Genomic DNA, 10,062 nt, shown 5'->3' on the forward strand with positions numbered 1-10,062 from the left:
CAAAATTCTTGCAAAATCATTCCACTTCTCAGGATATTGAAATTCTTACTTCCTGCACATGACATGATTACGCCTTTGTATGCTGTATGAGCCTCATGAAGTCAAACGCGAGAAAGAACATGTTTACTCTATAATAGAATGGGAAAAGGTGCTACGAAAATCCTAATGGAGAATCTCTTCGATCAAATTGCACGTTTGGATCAATGTTGGCGGCCAATGCAATGAAATTCTTTCTTTTGCACTAATTCATTGGGAGGCAGTCAGTATCAATGTGTCAGCGATTATTTTCTCATAAAGAGGCAAACCCATCATGCATGAATAAATCTACATTGTTTTAAACTATTTATTGTGGTATTATCATAGGGACTATCTAGGACATCGACTGATTCTATTAATAGCCGAGCAATTTGTGACGCGGATCAAATTACAAGTGTGTAAGTTAATCAGATTCTGGCGAAAAATAATTTTGATAATTTTTCAAATAATTTCGTCGTTGTTTTTCCATTTCCGATGGCTCTTGAGTTGAGCCAATTTTCTCTGGATCGTTTTCACGAGCTGTGAGTAGGATGCGACAAAAGAATCGTTGGAAAAGAGCCATTCTAGGAATTGAATTATAATGATTCGCAACCATAAAAAATGTGACATACAAAAGGGAAGACGTGGGTTGTACAATTTTTAGGTAAAGCCCAAGCTACCTCGAAATTAGTCTCAATTGAGGATTTTTTTTTTTTTTTTTTTTTTTTTTTTTTTTTTTTTTTTTTGTTATTGGTACCTATGATGTTTGTGGTGGCAAATCATGAAATTTTTCCTTTATCACTTCGTATGATCTTTAAAAAAGTCTAGTATTTAGTAAAAATCATTATTTTGATTGAATTGTGAATACTTGGCCCTCTTCTTCTTAATGTAAAATAGCAAAATCAAATGAGGGGCCGTCAAAGGAGGGGGGTCTTGAACAGCCTTACGGTGCCTTACGAGGGGGAGGGAGGATAGGGCTGAGCCTTACGTGAGCTTTCCAGCCTACATTTAAAGAAAATGCAAAAACTTATTTTTCGTCAGGTCGATAATAAAATTCAAGATGAAATAGAGGAAATCAGCACATCGCCGACTGCTGACCGATCGGATCTTGCTCCTATCATTACTCTTGATTCCCTCTTCTCCACTCCGTGGGATGATGAGTAGTGACTTCATCCTAATGTCAACTTGATACTTTTAACTATTCCGAAGACCAAAAAAATCTGCAATTTTGCTCCACGTTTTATAAAATTAATTGTATCATTAATATAACCTTCGAGCTTACTTCAAAAATTTAGTTTCACTAATAAAAATTTTGGACTGAAAATTTCATTGTATCTCTAAAAGCAAACGTTCTGCGTAGATTTGCGATAATTGAAAAAAAGGGGGAGTCAGTCGAGCCTTACGTAATTTTTAGAGGGGGGGAGGGTAAAGGGTGCCTTACGAGGGGAAGGGGGTCTAAAAAAGGGAAAAAATGCCTTACGTACTTTTTGGATGGCCTCTGAGTGAAAAAATTCAAGTGAACAGTAGGTTCCCTCTCAGATTTCCTATCGGTCAAATTAATTCAGAAAAAAATAAAACTGAATCGTAATGCTCACACTGAGAAAAAAAGCTTCGTAAAGGTTATTAAACTTTGGTTCCTATTGAAAACCGAACTTGTCTGGTTCAGGTAACTGAAGTTTTTGGTCATAAGAACCAAAATTCAGTTGTAGTGACCGAAAAATTTCGTTACCTGGTCCAAAAAAGTTCGTTGTTTGATACGAACTAAAGTTCAGTCTCTTTCACCGAACTTTTTTTCTTTCAGGAGGTTCATCCAAGCATCCAAAAAGTAGACCGTCGATTTCCGGGTAATTCGATCCCTCCCAACTGATCCACTTTTCTCTACCGGATCGGAAAAGGCACCGAGCGGCAACGGCGCGGGCTAAGCAAGCGGAACAGCTCGTATTTAGTTTTTGTGTAAGTTGATTGTCGCTTCGAAAAACGCCACCAAAGTTAGAGCCGGCACGATTGTCCCAATGGGCCAACGGGCCATGGCAAACGGGGTCTCGTTATCCTCCCCCGTCCCCCATCGTGCCCCCCGAGCCCCCCACCCCCGGCGAGTCCGATCTCCGATGGAGCGTTGCCCGTCGAGCCCAATTCGTCGTCCCCGGCGAGAAAGACCCCGGGTCGGCGTCGTCGTGGGCCTCACTCCGCGTCCGTCACGATTAGGTCGGCGGTTCGTGGTCGAGCGGGCTTGGGTTCCTCCGTCGAATTGCTCTGTCTCGGAATTGGGCCACTCGCCCCCCTTGGGCCCCCCCTTCCCGGAGTCGCACGCACGCGCTCCTGCCGCCGCGCCACCCACCCACCCTCCCGCCCCGTCCAAGACCTAATTTTTTACTTTCTTCGGCCGTTGAACCGAATAAGCGAAACTCGCTCTTTCTGCCCGCGCGCTCTTTGCGTCGCGCCGCGCCGCGCGGATAATGCCGTCCAGGTGGAAACTCCCGGCAAAACTCTCGACGTTTTCCTTCTTGTTCCGCCGGCCACGGAGCGGACCGTTCCCGATGGAGCCAACTTCTCGACTCAGTTCAGAGTTCCTTCATAGGTTGAATTGGACACTGTTGGACACATTTCTTGCTTCAGCCATCAAAGGCCTCGTGGGCTTTGTAGGATCCACAAAAATGAACCATGCAGATAATTCAAAATGATGAAAAATAAGATTTTGTTGGACACATTTCTTGCTTCAGCCATCAAAGGCCTCGTGGGCTTTGCAGGATCCACAAAAATGAACCATGCAGATAATTCAAAATGATAAAAAAATAAGATTTTGTTGGACACATTTCTTGCTTCAGCCATCAAAGGCTTCGTGGGTTTTGTAGGATCCACAAAAACGACCCATGCAGATATTCGAAATGATAAAAAATAAGATTTTGTTGGACACATTTCTTGCTTCAGCCATCAAAGGCTTCGTGGGCTTTGTAGGATCCACAAAAATGATCCATGCAGATAATTCAAAATGATCAAGAATGAGATTTTTTGTGCATGCACAAATTCCATATTTAGGCATTTTCACCGCCGTACCCAGAAATTTTTCATGAGGGCGGGGAGGGTATTTGATCAAAAATTGCTCATGGGGGAGGGGTCCGCTGGTAAGAAAGTTCCTAAAAATTACGAAAACTTACGTTTTTGTGACATTTTTCTGGTCATGGGTGGACCCCTCCATAAGCTCGCCACAAGGCGTATTCATGAAGTCTCTGTCGGAATTTTGACCATTTCATAAGAGACATTATTATTTTTAAGCTAAACCTCTATTTTGAACTACAACAATTAAAACAGGGCAAAACATCACAGATCGGCAACAGCCTCCTTCTTTTTATAGTCTTGGACATACTTTTGGATCCTAAGGGTTTTCATGGGCACCTGTGTCTTTGTGTGTGTTCTGCGGATCAACGGATTTCTCTCGGTTTCAATTTCTGAAAATTTGAAAACCCTAGAGCATGGATGTGCATATCCCTGATTTCTACGAACACTAAAATGGCGTCAATAGATGGCTACAATTTCCTAGCAGAATCTGAGCTAAATTTTTAACAGAAAAAAAAAAAAACAAAATTGAAGTGTTTACACACTTTGAATGATTTTTTTTTTTTTTTTTATTGTTTATTGTCGCAATAAATTACACAGTTATGAAATACACTTACAGTAAAAGTGCGTAATATATAGATATTAAAGAAAACAATAATGATTTGGACTATAATACAAATTAAGGGGAAAGTTTTGCTGAATAAATAAAATAGAATAAGAAATAAGTGGTAATGAAAATTACTGGAGTCAGCAAGGGTTATTGTTAGCGACGCCGGAATCCGCCAGTTGGCATGCATCAGCAAATATCTGTTTATCTATTATTTCTTACTTTGAATGATGAAACTCTAGTTAAATTTATCAAATTATGAATGAAGAAGACCCTTCAATGCTTCTTTTTCTTTATTACCTACCATGTATAGATCACAAATCATTGAGTCGTTTGTAATCCATAATTTTCAGATTAATTTAAACACAGTTATAAAATGTACAATCACTTTGGGTGCTTTTGAAAATATTTAAGGTAATGCCTTAAAGCCCTCTTTCAGGAGGGACCAACCCCTTTTAGTGCATTTCAATGAGATTGCCCTCGCGTCACGAATCAAGACTCAGATTCTTTAAATTTAATGACTGACGGGTAATGAGTCAGGTGATTTGCTAAGCAAGGAAGGCCCGGGTCAACGAACTCTCTCCGCTCCGTGAATTGCTCAACGACATTCGTTAGTCATCATTCGGCGAAGCCGATTGTGATATCTCCGATCTCCGTATCTCCGATTGCAACGTCGCAAATCTCCGATCTAGTTTCATCTTGTTGCAAAAAAATGGGAAAATGGGTTTGAATGGGGAAAGTGCTGATTTTCCAGCACTATCTTGCAACGATGATTCCCGTTAAATTTGCCGCAACACGTGAGTCTTATTGAAAAAAGAGAGAATCTCTTTGATTCAAACGGTATTCTTATTGCTTCAAAGCGACGTCTTGTCGCTGGAAAATGAAGTTTTGAGAAAAAGTCTGAGCGGGAAATTTGGGGAAAAAAGCCTCCGTTCTCGAAAAATTGCCACCAACCGACCGAAAGACTCTCAGAAATTGTTTCGATGCAATTGTTTCAGATTCTACGAATTTAATTTTTGACTGTGCAAAAAAAAAGGCCATTTTCATTTTAGGCCAGACAGCCGTAAATGTAATCCTCGGCATGCTTTTGTGGTCGGGTTCTGGACACATAATAGAAAAATCTCAAGATTTTTGGCAGGAAAAAAGAAATCGGCAAGAAAGGCACCATATTTTACTCATAAAGCACAGCTCTCTAAGGAAGAATATCCCTTACACGGTTGTGTTGTCAATTTTTGCGCACTTGCGACTTTCTCGAGTCTCGTCTCGGTGCGAATAAGACAAATTTTTCCTTACATATCTAAATCAGCGATGTCATCAAAATTAGATTAGACAAATTTTAGAGGGACTCGATCTCGAAACTTTGAGAATTCCAGATCTCTGTGCTATCACAACAGAACTATGGTCTTGCAGCACACTATAGCGGTGCATTTAATTTAAGCACTTTGAGATACCTAATCATCGGATTTTTCATTTGTGAAAAAAACTATTTTTCTAATCCTGCGTTCAAGTCTCCAAATATTACAATTGAAAGTGCGTCAGTTGCGGGAGTTAAAAAATCGTGTTTTGATTATTGAAACTCTTTGATTAGCATTTTGACTACTCTTTACGATTATAAACCTCTTTCACTCAGAAAATACAGCTCTCTGGCGGAATGATACCCCTAACGGCTGTTCGGTCTGAAACCACGTCAATTTTTGCGCACTTAAGGCTCTCTCATACGTCTCTTTTTGTACGAATGGGGCGGATTCCGCTGTTTTAGCTGAATCAGTAATTTCATTGAAATTAGAACAGACGAATATTGAAGGAGACTCTATATTTCGAAAATTTGAGCGTTATGCGGAACTCTTCAGTGATACGGCAGTGATAATAAGCGTCAGTAGTTGACAACAGCCCCCTCGCATCCAGAGTCTTAAACATTTTCTGGATCCTAAGGGTCATATTATAGTCGTTCAGAAAATAGTATTCATCGCTTTCCTAGTTCCTTTACTTAGGAAACCCTCACATGATTTCCATTGTGATTAATGGAGGATAGAAGAGATCCTTTATACGGTATTATAAAAATAACAATTTTTGCTCACCTTCAGCAGTAAAACTTTGGAAACAGACCCTTGCAAGGAATTCGCCTCTAAAATTTAAAATCAAAACGAGCATTTTTGGAAGTTTTGAAAAATTTTAAGGTATAAGTTCGCACCTACCTCATACTTTGTCATATTAAAAAAAAAATTGCATTTTCAATTTTTCCCAGTGGCAAATCCTTAAATTTTCTTGGAAGGATCCATCTTCAAAGTTACACTGATGAAATTTTCATGAGCTATGTTTGATGATCCTCAGCCCGTGACAAGATATTACGGAGAAAAAAAATTCGTACGTGGGACCCGAAGTTGAGGTCATATGGATCTATGAAGTTTTCGGGTCACGTATCTAAAAACTTGAAGTTCGGGTCACACATCTGAAGTACTCCGGTACATACCGAAGTGCCTCGATGTCTGAACTTCCGAACTTCGGCAGCTCTACCTCAAGTTTTCGGATGCGTGATCAGAAAACTTCAGAGATCCATATGACCTCAACTTCGGGTCCCTTGCAAGAAGTTTTTTTCCCCGCGTCCGTTTAATGACAATTTAAACAGCGAGTAACAAGGTTAATTTTCACTCAAATACCACCAAAACGTGTCGGCTGAAAACTCAGCCTTCCTCAGTTGGATAAAAACAGTGAACAATTGTAAAAATCTAAAAACTTAGTACTTGACTGTACCTTTCAGCGCGAAAAAAATTTTGTTATGAAAGGAATTTTTTGATAACACAGTCAACAAAAAACACCGCAAACAAGCATCGATGAAACCAATCCAGCGCTTAAAGTTTCAGTCGATAGATAGCGACATCAACCAGGCGTGTATTCAAAGGATGGTACACGAAATTCAAAATAGGCCGCGCTACTCCTTATTTCGCAAGGATTGGTGGTGCAGAGCATCAAGTCCGCTCACGTCCGCGCGGGAATTACAAACGGATCCACCATGCTTTGAATTTTCGGCAGAGCCCAGGGGAGAATTTCAAGAGCCGCCCTGCGCCGTCCGCAGCGCGCATGGCGCACGACCCGCCTTTCATTATTGCACCTCATCTAGCGTTGAGAGTTTACTAATTACTTCACACGACCAGTGTGTAATTTTAAAAGTCGAAAATTAAAAAAATAATTTACACGATACACGAGGTTCTCCGCTAGGGGGCTCTCTCCACAAGAAATCGTTCACCACCCGCCTGTTGGGTGCGCCGCGGCGTGCTGCCAGCGCAAAACGCGCACTGACCCCTACAAACCTAAGGGGATACTTCAAGCATTACGCAATGCGTGAAGTATCCCCTTAGGTTTGTAGGCGTCAGTGCGCGTTTCGAGCTGGCAGCGGCAGCACGCCTCTCCGGAGCGTGCCATAAACTTGCGCACAATTAATAGGTCAGGGTGATAAAATGTAGGCAATTTGACATCAAAATCGAAATTACCGACTCAAAAAAATACCGATTTTGGCACTTTCTTGATCTTTCAGTCATTTTCCGACTTATTTCTTCCTATTCTTGAGTTTTGAACCATGGTGCGCCGCGGATTGGCGGCTGCTCATGAAATTCCCCCCTGTGCTCAGCCGTTGAATTTTACTCGAGATTCGTTAATATTGTCCTTTTCATGGCACAATATTAGGACCTCCTCAAATCTCCCTTAGTCACAATGTAAACCAATAGGTGCCGCGCAGTGAAACGAGCCAATAGAAGAGGTCGGACTGGAAATTTTCGACCAAAACTGCAAATTTTGATATTTATTTCGTCACATTTTAAATTTTAAGAGGTGCTTCTTGAAGAAAACTTTGCAAGGAAACCAACGAAACCACTTTTAGAACCTCAAAATTGAATCAGTGAGAACGAAAACACACCAACTCGGTACCTCGAAAATGCTCACTTTTCACAAAGGACAGACAATTTTCATAAAGGTCATTGAAGTTACCGTACCTGTTCCAACTTGGACATTTAAAGTTTCCTTAAGTACTTCCTCATAGGCACCAAAAATATTTTTCTTATTGTTGGACTAACATTTTTCACCTAATATGCAGTTTTGTGTGTATCTTGATTACTTTCATTTTTTCGAGTTGGTGTGTTTTCGTTCTCACTGATTCAGTTGTGTACAAACGGAGTTATAAGCTCTTAAAGTTTCCAAATTTTGTCCGACCTCTCCTATCGAATCGATGCACTGTGTGCTGCCAGGAGGGAGGATCTCTTTAAGGAACAACTACACTGAAAATAAATTCTCGGCGTTTTTACCAAGGTCCGTTGGTACCTTTACCATCTCACTTTTTTTTACCAATTATTGGTAATTTTACCAAGACAGACTGGTAAGCTTACCTAAAAACCGGTATTTTTACTGGTTTTTCAGGTAAGAATACCACTTTTATTGGCAATCAATTCCCGGTAACTTTACCATTTTATCTCGGTAATTCTACCACAGTCGATAAAAAATATTGGCGTTTTTACCAAGGTCCAGTAAAATTACCGAGAAAGTTCAATAATTTTACCGAGATTTCTCGGTAAAATTACCAATTCCATTAATGGTAATTTTACTAAAAAAAACTGGGATCAAATAGAACCCTGAATTCTTGGTAATTTTACCCTTTTCTTAGTAAATACACCGAGATTTGTTCTCAGTGATAGTAATACGGCTTTTGGAAATTTTTCTGGATCCTAAGGGTTCTCCATGGAACCTGGTGTCCACACTCGCCCTATTAAGATTAAAGTTGATTACGGGGCAACTTGGAGCACGGCCGTATGAGTCGGTGCCGCAATGCCGGCTGCAGCGGCCGTGGACCCAGGGCGGCACGGGACACGGTCACCCGGTCATCGGTACCACGGGCCGAGGATCCCCCCTCCCCCCTCCTCCCCTCCCCCGTCATCTCGGCCCCGGCGTGTGGTGATGTCTGCGTTGGCAATCGACATGCGAGCATGTATGCCATTTCGCGTCTTTCGTCACCTGCTCCTGCTCCACCCTGCCTCCGCCTCCACCTCGGCCCGCGCGGCGCCCCACCCTCGTGAATTGCGATATATCGATTGTTATGCCGTTTAAACCTATGAAAAAAGATCGATTATCAGGGTGTTCGCAGCGAACACCTTAATAATCGATTCTTTTCCATGGGTTCAAATGGCATAACAATCGATATATCGCAAAGCACGCCACACCACAGGATCCCGGGTTGGCGTCTCGACGCTGCCGTTGCAGCAGGACGCCCCCGGACACCGTGCACCGGGGCGCAGCGCCAGCCTCACCTCCCGAGCAACGAATCTTGCCACAAACTATTCGTGACGTATGAGCCGGTGCCCGTCGCCAAATTTCTCCCGATTTCTTTTCTGTCACTTAACTTGCGAGAACTTGGACCGTCCACATTTTCAGGTCTTAAGTGGACTTCATTTGAGGGGCTTGGAGGACTTTTCAAGGAAATTGTTTACTTTTTTCAGATATTTCGAGGTAGAGTAGTATTTATACAAAGAGAGAAGAACGCCATCTATCAGCCTTAGAGCGGCGTCAGATTTCTCAGGGTAAATTATCTCTTTTTCAGGAAATTATTTACTTTTTTCAGATATTTCGAGGTAGAGTAGTATTTTTACAAAGAGAGAAGAACGTCATATATCAGCCTTAGAGTGTCGTCAGATTTCTTTGGGTAAATTATTTCTTTCTCAGGAAATTATTTGCTTTTTTCCGGATATTTCGAGGTGGAGCCGGATTTTGAAAAGGAGAGAAGAACGTCATATCAGCTTTAGAGTGTCATCAGATTTCTCCGGGTAAATAATTTCCTGAAAAAGAAATAATTTACCCAAAAAAATCTAACGAAACTCTGAGACTGATTTGACGTTCTTCTCTCTTTGTGAAAAAAACTACTCTACCTGAAAATATCTGGAAAAAGTAAATAATTTCCTGAAAAAGAGATAATTTACCCGGAAAAATCTGGCAAAACTCTAAGGCTGACATGACCTCTCTCTTTGTCAAAATCCTACTCCACCTCGAAATATCTGGAAAAAAATAAATAATTTTCTGGAAAACACTGGAAAAAAAACACATTGTATCTAGAGTCCAGACTCTTGAAAACATTGACTAGAAAAAATACTCTTGATTCAATCAGATTTTTGCCTAAATTAAGAGGGAATCCGCTCAGATTAAGAGGCTTGGTTCTTGATTTAAGTAAAAATCCGATTGAATCAAGAGTATTTTATCTTGTCGATGTTTTTAAGAGTCTGGACTCTAGATCCAATGTGTTTTTTTCCAGTGAAGAGATACTTTACCCGGAGAAATCTGACGACACTCTTCGGCTGATACGGCGTTCTTCCTCAAGACGACCCGACGGAGCGCGTGCGGCGCCTGTCGGG

This window comes from Bemisia tabaci, chromosome 4 (genome assembly GCF_918797505.1).
Source record: "Bemisia tabaci chromosome 4, PGI_BMITA_v3".
Lineage (NCBI taxonomy): Eukaryota > Metazoa > Arthropoda > Insecta > Hemiptera > Aleyrodidae > Bemisia > Bemisia tabaci.